At 44.6% G+C, this 14,628-nt stretch overlaps 1 pseudogene; it reads right to left on the reverse strand.

The window, feature by feature from the left end:
- The window catches only part of LOC121276808, a 126,543-nt pseudogene that overhangs the window by 66,723 nt on the left and 45,192 nt on the right, over positions 1-14,628 (reverse strand).

Raw genomic sequence — 14,628 nt, forward strand, 5'->3', positions numbered from 1 at the left:
ATAAATCAAGCACAAATGTCACGCACATTCTAAGTCTATTTTCAGTTTATTTGGTATGACCAGAGAGCTCATTATGGATAGCAATCCTCAACTTATTGGTAAGCCAAATCACAATATGTGTGAGAAGTGGAATATCGATCACACTATCTCTTCTCCTCATTACCCCATATTTAATGGCTTAGCTGAATGAATGATACATACAGTGAAATCCCTAATTCTCAAATGTAGACAGACCATGCAAGATCTACACATTGCAATGTTATATCTGGCAGCAGTATCTTTAAATACAACTATTCTATCACTGGCAGAGCTCAGGTTCAGCAGACCAGTGCATACAAATCTATCTACTCTTACCCATTCTACTGTCTCAAAAACTAGATAGCAACTTTTAAAATTGCAAGAGAAGTTGACCAATGTGCACAATAAATGTTGGGAGAAAAATGCCAAGTTTACAGTTGGGACAACAAGTTCATATCCAGGATCCTGCAGGAGGTACATGGCAACCAGCAGAGGTGACAACAATTTGTTCGGAACAAAGGTCCTATGAAGTCATTACACACAAAGGCAAATGGTAAGATGTAACCAAGGACAAATCAGATCCATTCTATCCCTCCTCAACCACTGTGAAGTCCTATTGCATTGTGGACTAGATCCCAAATGTATCCCAGAACAGCATCCAGGAATAACAATTCCACAGAACACTGAACAATTAAAGAAACCTACAGACTAGGCTCCCATTACAAGATCTGGGCATACCTGCAGATTACCTCTATGCTATAGAGACTCATAGATTCCTCTGTTCTATGTACTTGTGTAATGATAACTAACGAACATGTGTCGTAAGTGGTTTTACTTCTTTGAAAGGTGGAAAGTATCTTTAAAAAGAAAGGAGGATTTTTTTCCTTCATTCATGGGATGTGGGCATCACTGGCTAGGCCAGCATTTATTGCTTTTAAGGGAAAGCAGCATCGCATCGATAGAGGGGAAGTTTGTCATGTGATCCAGTCTCAGTTTCACTTGGGCTTGTGAGCAGAACAGAGCACACACAGCTCTGCTACTGATATGTTCAAGATTTCTATCCATGTACCTATGTTCTCATATGCTTAGGTTAACCAAATGAGCACACAAAATGTTTACACAATCCCTTATGAGTCATTGGTACTTTTATATCACTATAAAAACATGACATTTACGTGCATAGGAACACTTGAAAATGGAAATGCAAAGACCGACTTCCCAACAAGGACACCACCACACGCTTCTCTCTCCTCCAAAACTCTTGAAAGGAGCAAAAACTCGAGAAGTGTTTAGGAAAATTTTACCACAAAAGTGATCAAACAAATTCCAAGATATTATAGTAACTAAGAGACACAAATCCAATGACCCGCTTACCTTCTATATGTTTTCAGGATCTCATCCAGTTTCTCTTTGAGTACTTGCAATGAATCCATATTCTGTTAATCTGCCCATTATCCATCACCAACCAGAGCTGACAGCTGTCATCCAACTTCTTAATCTCCCAGTGCACCTTCAATGTGTTTGCCCAAGAATTGTATTAGCTTCTCCCCCATGCCTACCCCTAGTGCTTTAGAGTTGTTGTTCTTCCACTTGTGGCATTTTGTTCCTGCTGCTAATGGGTGGCCTTTTCTTTTGCAAGGAACATAAAGATAAGATGCTCTTTCGTGGTTCTCTCATTCAGCTGCCTCCCTCCAAATTGCCTCCACCATTCTTTTCAAGGGTTTATGGTCTACAGGTCCAAGTAGGATTTCCCTGCTTGCCATTAATCGCTAGCAACAGTGTTTCCATTCTATTATGCCTTTCAATGAAATTGCTGGGATGCATTAGAGGAAAGCATTCATCTTTAAAAGCAGAATTATTACAGGATAATATTTTTTACTTTTTTTCAAACTACTCAAGTTTCTAATATGAGCTTTAATGAGACGTCTTTGCTAATGAAATCTCCACTCACCACAAAAAGAATAAAAGTACTGTGATGTTCCTTATATTGGGAGTGATAATCAGATCCAAATAATTGTGTGGAGCCTTATTTCTATCCACAGGATCCTGGAGGAAAAAGAATAGAAAAGAAATGAATCCAAAAGGTGTGAATATTTTTCATGTATTAACAGTGCCAAGACAAGCAGCAGACCCTAATCAGCACCAATGGATTTGTTTCAACCTCTGCTCTTTCCAGTTTTGGTAACATGTATCTATGACCTTGGTTTTCTTAATTTAGTTACTCAAGAATGTTTTGTGTTAGTTACAAAGCACATTGCAGAGACTTATGGATTTTAAACTCAACACAGGTCTGTGACAAAGAAAATAAAGTTAAAAAAGTACTTTGTTACCGTATTACTGCATGTAGTATCAAATATTGCACCATGATGTCTTATGCCATTTTTCCTAGCAGCATCTTTCAATATTGCTTCAGCTTGTTCCACATGACCATGAGTGAGCAACCATCTAGGAGATTCAGGTATGTACCTACAATTTAAATCAAATAACTTGGTGAGTTAGAAAACTGTCATTTCACCTACGATGATAGGCTGAACAAATTGTGACTATGTTCTTTGCAGCTTAGAAAAATGAGAGGTGATCTCATTGAAACAAACAATATTCTAAAGGGGCTTGACAGAGTAGATACTGAGATGTTGTTCCCCAGGGCTAGAGAATCTAGAACACAGGGGCTAAAGCTTCAGGATAAGCGGGCCAGTCATTTAGGACTGAGATGAGGAGAAATTTCTTCACTCAAAGGCTTGCTAGTGTTTGGAATTCTCTACCCCAGAGGGTCCTGGATGCACCATCCTTATATTTAAGGCTGGCATAGACAGATTTTTGGTCCCTCAGGGAATCAAGGAATATGGGGAGCAAATGGGAAAGTGGAGTTGAATTGAAGATCAACCATGATTGTATTGAATGGTGGAGCAGGCTCGATGGGCAGTATAGTCTACTCCTGCCCCTGAGTCTTATGTAATGTACCTTGGCCAACTGAACTGCACCCTCTTACCCAGCTGTAACTTGACCAATAAAATGGCTTTTGGACGTTTTACCCTGGGCAGAATGATACACTCTCCCACCAGCGGGTTTGTAGGTGGTGGGTGAGCATAAAGTTCCTCAGGTAGGCTTCCCACTGGGTTCTTACCCAATGCCAATCCATTTAGAACTCAACAATGTAATTAAAACAAAAACAAAAAGTGCTAGAACTACTCAGCAAGTCTGTCAGCATCTGTGGAGAGAGAAACAAAGTTAAAGTTTCAGGCCGATGACCCTTCGCCAGTGTTAACTCTTTTTTCTTACTCCACAGATGCCGCCTGGCCTATTGATTATTTTCAGCATTTTCTGTTTTTATTTCAGCATCTGCAGTACTTTGCTCCAGCACTATAACTGACGGTCTTACTCAGACTCAGATGTGACCATTACAAGAAATAAGGCTAAGAAGTTGAATAATGGGATGCTGGCTGTGGGAAGTGAAGGCATGGTGGCTTCACACTGGATTTCCATTCCATCAAATTGTCTATCGTAATTACTGAAGGACAGTAGAATCTATTTTTGGGCAGGAGCATTATAATAAGGTAGTAATACAAGGCTCAATGCTTGTCATTCCCAACTCAACTATAACAAGCCATGGTCTCAGGCATCGAGAGATATTGCTGGATGCCATGGGAAAGGTAAAAGTAGGTTTCAAGGGCCGAGCAGCTATGTGACAAGGCATAACCAGGAACAATAGTGGCTATATTATGGAACTAGTAATTCAGAGGCCTGGATTAATACTCTGGAGACATGAGTTCAAATCCTACCATAACTCTTGGGGAATTCAACTTCAGTTAATTCAATAAATCTGGAATTAAAAATTAAAATCAGTAATGATGACCATGGAATTAATGGATTGCCATAAAAACCCATCACGTTTACTAACGTCCTTTAGAGCAGGAATTCTGGCCCCTTACTCACTCTGGCCTATATATGATTCCAGGACCACAGCAGTGTGGTTGAGTCTTAACTCCCCTATGAAATGGCCTAGCAAACCACTCAGCTGTCAAGGAGGCAACTCACCACCACTCTCTCAACGGCAAATGGGGATCCAGAATAATTGGTGGCTTTGCCAGAGACACCTGCATCCCTTGAAAGCATAAAAAAAGCTTTATTACTCATGTAATTTGGGTGATTTGGAAAAAAAATTCACTGCTGACAATTGTTTAACCAGAAAAAAATAACAAAAATGATTCTGGGCATGAGGTACTTCAGTTCTGTGGATAGATTGGAGAAACTGAGTTTGTTCTCCTCAGAGAAGAGGGAAGGTTGAAAGGAGATTTGATGGATGTCTTCAAAATTATGAGATGTTAAAAGAGCCTTCTGAGATTTGGAAGCAAGATTCAAATTTTGGCTGGATTTGGACTCTGTAGAGAGTTAAGGGAGCCACCGTGTGGGAAATAAATGTTTGGTATGTAAGAAGAAACTGAGCTGGAAGGAGATTTGTAGATGAGATGTAAGAGTTTCATTTGAGTTTGGAGGCAATAGGCCAAGGAGCTCAGGAGATGAAAAAGGTACTGAAGATGGAGCAATGTAGGCCAATTCTCTTGTATTCTTCTGTAATAATATTTCATATATTACTCAGAATACAGTACTCAGTATGACATTTCACTCAGTGCTTTTAAAGAGATGAGATTTCAGGTAAATGCTCGAGTGAGGAAGAAGCAGTGTATATCCTCCTCATTACACAAAAATATCAAAAAGGGTTTCTTTCACTTTTACTTTGCATTTTTAAAATGTATTTTAACCTACTAAAATTAAACATGTAAATTTTTTCAAGGTGTTTACTCCTAGAAGCATTATTAAAACCCTTCACGGTTGTGTGTGTTGTATGTTTTTGTTCCATTATGACCGGTTAATAATATTTCAAAATAAATCTTTTCTTAATGTAGGAGCATTTAGTGAAATACACTGATTACTATTAGTGTCGAAGTAGGCTGGCATAGGTTAAAAAGTCTAATGTGCAAAATGTAAAATCCTAATGAGTCAAAATAGATTTAAATCGTCATTCTTTAAAATTTGGACCATATCTTTCTATCCAAATGAATCCCATAGAAAATGAGCAATGAACAGTTTTCTGTTCTGTTTTGACTAAATAGAAAATGTGGCTTAAGTACATAAGAAATAGGAGTAAGAGTAGACCATACAACCCCTCAAGCCTGCTTCTACTCCAGTTTCCCATCCATCCCCATACCCTTTGAATCCCTGAGAGACCAAAAACCTGCCTATCCTTTTGCGTAGACAATTCCACTGACTCATGACCCTCTTGGCAGAACTTTTGTGTCTGCTGGTGTTGGGCTTGCATGGCGGCATGAGCGGACAACATGGCAAGATTGGCAGAAATGGGTTTCACGATGCTGTGAAACCAGTTAGCGATTGTCTGCTCAGCCCCTTGATGCCGGGCCATGTTTCCTGCTGTGATTGCACACCGACGTGTTTCACAACAACATACATAAGGTGTGCACTTGGCGGGCTGCACTTTGAGGGGAACTCAGAGGTGAGTGCACAGTAATGTTGTGCAGCGCTCGCCCAGGTTGCCTGATGGACTTCAAGCTAGAGGCGTGTTGGAGGCATGGGGGCAAGGGCTGCGCTGCGGTTGAGGTGACTTGGGGGTGGGGATGGGGGTAAAGGCTGCCATGCGCGTGTGGGGTGAGGGAGGGAAGCGGCCGTACATTAGGGAAACCTTGTATAAAGTGACCATTCTTCTGCAGCTGAAGCAGTTCAGGTGCAACCACATTGATATGATTAGAGTCGGACTTCCAGCTTATCTGCCCACTCAAGCAATGCAGAGGCATCAAAGTGCCACCAAATGCTCCAAAGCTTTTCACCCCTTGGACACAGACTGCAAAGTAATGAGTGTTTAGTTGTCTGCAGAACAGTTGGATGACTGGGCACGTTGTACAATCTCCCTGCTAAAGCTGGCCGTGGAGCAGTCACTGGTAGAGATGATCACAGCCCCTTGCAATGTTTGGACCAATCTCCCTCATGGTTCAAGCTAACAGTGCAGCCTTGCAGTGCGGGTTAGGAGAATGCCTGTGCCTGAGCTGAGAGCACAGCATGCAGTCCAATGGGCAAAGCTGCTGCCAGTTGGTCAGGTGGAGTGCAGAGGAGGTGGTTGGGATTTCGGGCAGCCATGCAGCTCACTAAACTGTGGCCATCCAAGTGGTGGCCAGCACTCTCTGCGCTGCATTAAGGGGTCTTCAGACTTAACCAAGAGAGATTCTTAGTATCCCAAAGCTAACCCATGAGTACGTCAGGAGCATGGAGCCTGGTGAACTAGCTGTATGCCTTGTGGCTTACAGAGAGCGGAGATGGCAGAGAAAAGAGGGATGGAGACACCTGACTGTGTAGAGGGAGGAGCAGCACCCTCAGAAAGAAGGGGCAGCTGGGGCTCCTGCACACACTGCTAAGAGCCACAGCGAGCCATTGCTAGACCTGGGGTCTATAGATGCCGCTTTTCATTCCTGCAGATGACCGACCGCCAATGTTGCTGAAGATTACGCGTGTCTAGGGAACTGGTTGGTCACATCGGCCACTTGGATTTGGCGCCACGGGGACATGGAGGGCATCTACTGCCAGTGGTCGAGAAAGTGACCAAGACACTCAACCTTTATGTCAGTGGCTCCTTTCAGAGCTCCATAGGTGACCTCTGTGGGTTCTCAAAAGCCTCCGCTCGCAAATGCATCGATGAGGTCATGAATGCCGTCTTCGCAAGAGCACACAGCTTTCTGCATTTCACCAAGGATGCAAAATTGATTGAATTTGCCCAGATCTCGAGTATCCCGCAGGTGCAGGGTGTAATTGACTGCACTCACTGCTCAGTCTCTGTCGCAACAAGGGGCCAACTATATCAACCGCAAGGGATTCCATTTGCTGAATGTGCAGCTGGTGTGTGACCTCTGCAAATGCATCCTGCAGACCTGCGCGCAGTTTCCAGGGAGTGTCCACGACTCTTACATTCTCAGTTGGTCTCAGGCCCTTGACATCTTCCAGGTCCACAGAGGCTACAGGATTGGCTCCTCAGGGACAAGTGCTATCTGCAGAGACCGTGACTGATGACACCCTTGTGGCAGCCTCAGACTGCAGCAGTGCAAAGGTATAATGAGGCTCATGCTGCAACTTGCAACTTGATGGTGCAGACCATCGGGATGCTGAAAATGAAGTTCTGGTTCCTGGACCAGTCCGGTGGAGCCCTGCAATGTAGTACACAGAGGGTGTCACACATTGTTGTCGCCTACTGTGTCCTTCACAACCTGGCACTGCAATGGGGAGAGGAGCTGGCTGAGAAGAAGATGGAGGACCTGGAGCTTTCCTCCGATGAGGAGAACGCTGATGGGGATGAGGATGAGGAGGTCCTTGAGGGTAACGATGATGGCACTGAGGCCCTCGCAGTGGCCAGACAAGGCAGGTACACTCAGGAGGCCCCATAGCTGCTAGATTTGTGGAGGATGATGACAACATGCAGTGAGGAGACACCATAGATCCTCACATCACATCTATTGACTCCAGTCTGGCTTATGGCAGTGGACATACCTTCTGTGAGATTGCTCCAGTCTTGGAGACGCAGTGGGGGCCCTAATAGTCACTTGATTCCAGGAGGATGATGATGATGTGCAGTGAGCACACTCCATAGATCTTCACACAGCCTCTGAGAATGTCTGACACCTGTCTGGCCGAGGGCAGCTCACTTACGCTCTGTGATCAAGGTTATTTCATGGAGATGCAGCCATGGAACTTTAAAAAATACCTGATCCTTTGTCTGCCTTCAGCACTTGACCCCTTCAGGAGCACAGGGTCACTGGTCACAGATGCTGAGGAGGTGGGGGCCAGCCCCACCTTAAAGGTGCTGAGAGCACATAGAGAGAATGAGAGTACTCTAGTGCCTGCCCACTACATTCTGGCAGCAATGACCAGCACCGCCGAGGTGCAGCCATCAGTAATGTTTCCAGGGAGAGTGAGGCTGGACCATCATTGTGGCCTGAAGGCTGCACAAAGCTCAGGGAAGAGGCCCTGGACTGAGACACCTACATTTATCTTGTGCAGAAAGGTTTCACATCTGAGTGATAAGAACACTGCTCATCAGATCAAGGAGCCTTAGGCAGGGAGACATTCTTGGGATTTTATTTAAAATAGTGAACAGTATGTACAAGTAATTAACACCCATGCCCATGCTGTGTAACCACATCTTCTTAGCTTTCCTAACGCTGATGCTCCATGGACATCCACAGCGGAGGTGGAGACAGCCTGCTGATTGCTGCATCCTGTTGTCTGTGATGACCTTGATGGGCATTCTCTAGGGGGCCGAGACCTGGAGGGCCCCGGCCTGCTTTCAGGGCCCTGCTGTGTGGCAATGACACCCTCCTCGACCTGAGGAACTGGGGCTGCTGAGGTCACAGGAAGAGGGGACTCGGATGGGCCGGACACTCCTGGATGGACGGCCCCATGGTGTGCACCTGCTGATCCTCCTCCCTATGGGGGGTGTCCGAGGGCCTGTGGCTGACTCCTTGAGGAGAAGGGGAAGCTGGAGTGAGATTGGGCTGCGCAGCACCCCTCTCATGTACACACTGTAGGAGGCAAACTATGGCATCGACGATGGAGTCCAGCCCGCGCAGCAGTGCAGGAGCGACATCCTGGACCAAGTTCTCCATGGCAGCCACCATCCTACCAGTGTTGACCTCGATACGTTGGCATGTCGGCACTATGACTTCAGCCTGAAGGTTGACGGGCTCCTCCATCACGCCTTGCAATCTGAGGAATGCAATGGACATCCCTTCCTGTTGTTCCCGAGCTTCCATTTGCAGTTCCAGCAACTGTGACATTATCGAGTCCAGAAGCTTGTCATCTGACTTAGACTCAGCAAATCTTTGGCCTCCAGCAGTCCTCCAAATGCCAGACACCTGGGAAGCCCCTGCTGCCGCCTGCTGCGGATCAGAAAGTGCGATGTGGTCACCAGATTATGATCCCGAGGCTAAGTCCCACTGAGGTGTGTGTGTGCGCTGGTGGAGGGTGTGGGCAAGTGCAATGATGGGTCTTCAGGAAGGGTTTCAGCAGATGCATCTTCTGAGCTTCTCTTGGGGCTTAATTAGAGACCCTGGGTCATGGACTCTCTTAGCAGTTTCCCAGATGTACCTGTGAAAACAAAGAGAGATAATTAGTGCTTGGCAGTGACCTGCGAAACAGGACAGATCACTCACAGTCTGATGGGTGTTGCACAGCTGGATCCTCACTTGGTAAAGCACCGCTGACCTCACTGTCAACACAGGAATGGTCCAGATCATCACCGGCCAGCTGGATGGCTGTTTTCAAAGTTGGTGATGACCTCGATCTCAGGCATTCCTCCACAGGTCTGCAACCCCACCCTGTTGTGTGCCAGCCAATCCTGCATAAATAGAGGTGGAGAAAGTGTAAGCAGGACGCCTGCCAGGCCAGATGATAGATATGCCTGGCATATGTGGGTGGTATGGATGGGATGAAGACAATGAAGCTGTGTGTGAGAGAATGAATGCTGATGTCCCTTGAACTGGCAGTGAGTGAGGGCCCTGTGGATGTATGATCGGTTTGTGGGTGTGTGAGTTGAGAGTGATGAAAAGAGTGACTTACCCTGGCGGAACGGAGGAGATCATTCATCCTCTTGCGGCACTGGGTGGCTGTCCTTTTTTGCAGGGCATTGGCGTTGACCACCACTGCCACCACCTCCCAAGCTGGATTGGTGATGTTGCTGCCCATTCTGCAGCCAGAACAGGGGCAGAGGACATCACGGTGGGCCTCCATGGCATCCAATAGGTGCTCGAGGGATTCGTCATTGAACCTGTGGTCTGCAGTCTTCTTGCCTTTTGGGGCTATGTCTTCTGTGCAACAGTCATGGGCTGGAGAGGCGTGCATGTGGCTGCACTTTAAATATGGTGCCCGGCGTGATGAAGATGCGAGGTGATGGCATGATGGGTGAATCGAAACGGCGTGTTTCCCGGGAATCCATAATTAATGCGGCAGGTTTGGGATGATATGACATGAGAAGCCACCATTGTGGCCGGCAGGTTTAATGTCATTTCTCCTGCCCGCTACCCCACAAATTTGGGACGATTCTGCCCTCTGACTTTCATGAAATTTCTCCTCAGCGAATTGCTGAATGATTGACCCATTATCATTATCCATTATCTTGTCTACCCCGTCACCTCCTTCAATCGTGTATGTTTCATTGAGGTCACATCTCATTCTAATAAACTTCAGAGAATTTAGGCCCAATTTATTCAGCCTCTTATCATAGGACAAGCCAGAAACCCCTTGGCTTGAATTTTCACTCGTGGGTTGGAAGCGTAGAGTCGGGATAATTCCCAGCTCCACAAACCCAACCCAGGAAAATGTGTCCCAGGAGCTCAGATTTTCAGTCCAGGGAGGTTGGGTTGAAAATGGGAGTCATAGCAGGCAACACCGGAAAAAACTTCAAGGATCGTGTGCAGAGATGAGCTGTGAGCTAGGCTAAAGGCCAGCCTCGGTGCTCTGGCATTTTGTCGAAGATTTGGAAAAATGAATAAAACAAAAAATAGACCCCCGGCTCTCACCCCTAACAGTCCCACACAATCCCAATTCCCCACCCATGCGGACTCATGCCATCTCATGCCCTCCATGTCAATTTATGCACCTCTACCCAGCCAATGACCTTTTAAAGCCCCCATGACAACTTAGTGCCAACTTATTCCAACCTTTGCCCCCCCCGCACCACCATTTAGCCTTACCCCTACCATGCCAACTTATCCAGTACCCATCATGAGCAAGCCTCAGGAGCCATGCTGAGATTAAATAAAGTTCTTAAGTCTCTATTAATGAATTCACTATTTTAAGAAAGCCCTCCCATTGATTTAAAACCTATTCATGACATTTAACTTCTTTTAATCCCTTATTAAAACAGCATTTGCATCCATAGCCCCACTTCAAAGACTTTATAAGCACTTGGAGCTGTCAATCAAACTGTGAACTGATAGGCACCCCAATGTGGTAATGAAAGGTTGTGAAATTGTATGATGTTAACCCTCAGGCTTATGTCAACCGAAAGAGTGAAGTAGCAAGCGCTAATTTAAAAATATTTAAAGGGCAGCAAATTTCAATCCCTTGATAGCTTGCAGTTCTCTTGACAGCTCTCTTGACAGTTCTCTTGACTGTTCCAATGAGTTTATGCATTTATTATGCACATTCATGTCCCTTTTAACAGTCCCAAAGGATACCTTACATCTCCCAAAGGGCAACTGACCTCCCCCAAAGGGCACCTGACCACTCCCATAGGTGTTCTGGGACCATATCCAAAAGGGTACAAACCTCTCCAAAAATTTACTCGATCTTTCCAAAGAACTCTGGCAGCTTTAGACCTTCCCCTAACAGGTCTAAAGTGCACAAGTCGTGTTTTGTACACTCCAGTAGCAAAATTCAGATCTGACTGAGGGAGCTGCACTTTAACATGTGCAGTTGCCTCCATAACCACAGATGTGCGAATTAGAACTTGTCCCCATTTGCCCCCCACTGTGAAAATGGCAGGGACTGAGTTCGGGGGTGGGAGTTCCAGATTCATGCTTTTTCTCTCATTTTCACAGGAGGAAAACCTTCTTATCTGAACACATAAACATTAGTAAAAAGATAGATGAACTAGTGGCACAAATAGAGATAAAGGCCTGAATTGCAAGATGGAAAGGCTCTATCTGTGCAGAAATTCAGGCCTTTATCTCTACTTGTGCCACTAGTTCATCTATCACATTATGAATTCTTTATGTATTCGGATAAAGACCCACTAATTTTATTTTTTTACAGCTATTCTTCACATGGACCTTATTCACTGGTACACAAGTACCGTTAAACTCTTTATCCCTTCTCTGCTTGACTTTACCTAAATTGTTACCTGAATCTGCCTCCAGTGGCTGAAATTGGACCTGTTGCATTCATTTTATGAGGGGAAAATATGAACAATTAAGGCCAATTTCAGACGCCAACGTTTCACACCCAGAAGATGCTTGGCTCAATGCCACACTGAACTACCTTTCAGTCATCCCAGGTGGTCACCTAAAGCGCTCTTTAGATAGCTTACATATTTAAATGAGGGCCCTAGTGCCTCGATAGTCACGAACTGAGCAAGAGCTGGACCTACTTCACGCAGAAATCTTCAGCAGACAGGAAGCTATGAATTAAGTTCCAAAAATCATGCCCCCAGCTGTTGCCCCACAACCCCACAGTACCCCTCATTACTTTTCCATCCCTGGCCCCCACCCTGCTGATGTCCCACCTCTCCCCTAGGACTTGCCTTCAGGCCACTGCCACGGAGAATAAATGGGCCGACATTAATCTTTTAAAATGTGTGAGCTGCCGTGGAGGTGCAACAGATGCCAGCAGCTCACCCTAGTAATGTTAATGGTGCTCAAGGTCCCATTTTGGGCCAACCTCAGAACTCCTGGTTTTGGCACGTGCTTTGTGTCTGTTGCCCAAAACAGGCTTAATGAATTTTCAAAGTGTCCCGTGTCTTTCTTTGCAAAAATTACTTTAAATAAATGACTGATGAATTCACTCACCACCAAAGAGGTACATATAGAATTTCTGGGAGAGTCAAAGTCAGTAGTAGCATCCTCCAATCTCGGATATAATACGCATAAAGTGGCAGAAGCATGTATCCGAGGGCATAAAATACGCTCACACCAAGTGCTGTGTAAGCAATCCTCTCAGATTTTCCAAGGAGTTCTGTTCCTGCTCAGTGAGAAAAGCATGTAATGAGGTCGAATAAATCACGAGTAACAAATTAAACATGATGGCCTGGAGTTTCTGCTCAATTGCATTGTCTCTTTCGGCACAATTTGGCCGAAATCATCATAGCCAGCACAAAAGATTGTGGAATTTTAAGCTTAACTTGTATTTGATGCAACTTCAGATTCCGTGATCATTTGCGCTAGTTTTAAAAACATCGCCCCGGTAGCAGGCCCCGTCCACAAAATGATCACACCACCTGGGTGAATTATTCACCATTGGAGGTCTCATTCACAGGCCTTTGCGAGGGCCCCCAAAATTAAGCTGGTTCTTTTGGGTGAAAAGACAGTAAAAGGCATTTTTTCAAATGTGATTTTTGTTTTAATTCACGAAGAAACTGACTATTGTACTCCAATATAACAAGAAAATAGATTTATACATTTTTAAAAGCAAATTTCAATAATTTAAGAGCAGATTACACTGAGGAGGTCGATTGACAATGTTAAAAATGATATTTTTTAACTTAAGTCTATTTTCAGCTTTTTAATCAATCACCAAGTTGCCACTTTTAAAAATTTGAAGGAAATTTTTCGGAAATATTTTTCTTTGCAATAACAACTCCTATTTATAAAGCACCTTTAACATGGTATGACATTCCAAGGTGTTTCACTTAAGTGCTATCACAAAATTTTGTACTGAGCCACATAAGAAGATATTTAGGCAGACTTAGTCAAAGAGGTTGGTTTTTAGGAGCATCATGAAGAGGTAAAGAGAGATAGAGAGGCAGAGAAGTTTCATACAAGGAGGAGGTTCCAGAGCTTAGGGCCTTGGCTGCTGAAGGCACTGACTGCAATGGTGGAGTAATTTAAAAACACCTCAATATATTCTTGAACTGTTGAGAATTCTCTCCAAAGTCTTTATGTGCATCTCAGAGATTTTCAAACTCCAAAGCAGCTCTGCGTATCTTTACTTATGTTATGGACCAAATAAACAGATAGGAGGGAGAAAAAAAATGCCTGTTGAGTCCAACAAAGATAACTGTACCATTTTCCTGTTTTTGGTCATCTTAAAACTCTTCCATACTCCCGGACTGAGAGAAAGCTTTGTGTCTGAAAGATTATCTTTCCCTCACTTCTAGCTCTGAAGTAATTTCTGACTATTTTATCAATACTATTTGCAGCGCCCAATTGAAATTTCTTTTGGTGCTTTGATCCTCCAAATGCTCTTTGCTATCCTAAATGTTCTTTCTATTCTCTGTATCTTCACTGTGTTATGATCAGTCCACTAATCTCCTTTTTTCCCAGAACCACATGGACACAATTCCTTGGGTTAAAAACTCAGTAAAGCCCATTTTTGGGAACAGGGGTCATGATTTACTATCTGCCCATGCCCATTAAGGCAGGCTGCATGCAAACCTAGTGCTTGATTTGATTTGATTGATATTTTACTGCCTTGACTCTAATTTTTCTCCCCTGTCCAGTCTCTTCCTACCTACATTGTCACTTGAACAGTTTCTAGATTCCTGGCCTGAACCATCTCCTCTTCACCATGAGCATCCAATGTCTCTACACCTCCCTCTCCCACTAGGATGGCCTGAAGGCTCTGCTTCCTGCTTGAACAGAGGCCCAACTAATTTCCATTCATCACCACCTGCCCCCACCTGGCTGAACTTATCACCTTAAATAATTTCTCCTTTGACTCCAATCTCTTCCTCCAAGTAAAATATGTTGCTATGGGAACATGCATGGATGCTAGTTACGTCTGCCTTCTTGTGGGATTTTTGGTGCACTTCTTGTTCCAGTCCTACTCCAGCCCCCTCCTTCATCTCTTTCTCTGATACATTGATGACTGTATCAATGCCAGTCCCCTGCACTTGCCCTG

The sequence above is a fragment of the Carcharodon carcharias genome, chromosome 4 (assembly GCF_017639515.1).
Source record: "Carcharodon carcharias isolate sCarCar2 chromosome 4, sCarCar2.pri, whole genome shotgun sequence".
NCBI classification, from domain to species: Eukaryota; Metazoa; Chordata; class Chondrichthyes; order Lamniformes; family Lamnidae; genus Carcharodon; species Carcharodon carcharias.